Source organism: Gossypium arboreum, chromosome 13 (assembly GCF_025698485.1).
Source record: "Gossypium arboreum isolate Shixiya-1 chromosome 13, ASM2569848v2, whole genome shotgun sequence".
NCBI classification, from domain to species: Eukaryota; Viridiplantae; Streptophyta; class Magnoliopsida; order Malvales; family Malvaceae; genus Gossypium; species Gossypium arboreum.
In genome coordinates, this window is record NC_069082.1 from 90779672 (window position 1) to 90781026 (window position 1355).

The following is a 1355-nucleotide window of genomic DNA, read 5'->3' on the forward strand; positions in this document are numbered from 1 at the left end:
TAAAATGCTTTAACATAGAGGAAATAGATGATACCTGAGCTGATAACGAAGTGAGGGCATCAACTTCATGAACTCCGGCTACACGTCTTTCTGAAGCTATTTGATTTGTTGGCCATTGATAGTTATTACTCACGATCCTCTCAATGATCTCATAAGCCTCATTATAAGACTTAGACAAAATTGCACCATTCGCAGAGGCATCTACCATTAATCTTGTATGTGCATTGAGACCATTATAGAATGTCTCCAACTGGATACAATAAGGAATCCCATGATGAGGACACTTACGAGGTAACTCTTTGAATCACTCCCAAGCCTCATACAAAGACTCATCATCCAATTGTTGGAAAGTTGTTATCTCTTTCCTCAACTTAGCATTCTTGCTAGGCGAGAAATACTTAACCAAAAATCTCTTTGCTATTTCTTGCCATGTAGATATGGAACTTGGTGGCAATGAATTAAGCCATGCTCGTGCTCGATCTCACAATGAGTACGGAAACAACTTCAACCTCAGTGCATCTTCAGTCACATTGGATGTTTTGAATGAATCACTCACCTCCATAAACAATCAAAGGTGGAGATGTGGATCTTCCGTGGGCATACCACTAAATTGGCCCACCATTTGTAGCATTTGAAACATCACTAGTTTCAATTCGAATTGGGTTGCTTCAATTTCTGGCCTTCTAATTCCTGGATTTAACTAATTGAAAAGTGGCACAGCATATTGTCTGATGCATCAATCCCTATCATCGGCAATGAGGATGGGATTTCATACATGACCGGCTTCATTACCTTGTTCTTGATTCTGATTTCCAAGATCCATCTTGACTTGTCTCTAAGCTATTCATTCACGTCTTCTTTGTCTAAAAGTTTGCTCAATTTTAGGGTCTACTGGGAGTAAATCGATAATCCGATCTAAGCTCATAAACACTTGAAAAGAAAATCACAAAATTAAAAAGAATAAGTTAGTACTGTTAGAAATAACCAAATTGAAAATGGATAACTTCACAAAAAATGACAATGGAAATAGTTGACAATCCCCAGCAACGGCACCAAAAACCTTTATGTAACACCCCATACCTGAGACCGTTACCGGAGTCGGACACGAGGGGTTCACAGACTAAATTCACTTATTTTCACAGTCCATTTTAAAAATTTCCAGACAGCTGACTAACTGCGTCACTGTCACCTTAAAAATCATATCTTGAGTTCCAAAACTCGAAATTCAGTTTTGTAATTTTTATCTGAAACTAGACTCATATATCCATACACAAATTCTTTTCTAGAATTTTTGGTTGAGCCAATTAGTACAGTTTATTAGTTAAAATCTCCCCTGTTACAGGGTTCGACTACAC

At 37.8% G+C, this 1355-nt stretch overlaps 1 non-coding gene across 1 annotated transcript; it reads left to right on the top strand.

The window, feature by feature from the left end:
• The first annotated feature begins 266 nt into the window (after positions 1-266).
• On the top strand, positions 267-373 carry LOC128287316 (small nucleolar RNA R71). Its single transcript, XR_008278016.1, has one exon. It is a non-coding gene; the product is annotated as a small nucleolar RNA R71 (small nucleolar RNA).
• Positions 374-1355: the final 982 nt, after the last annotated feature.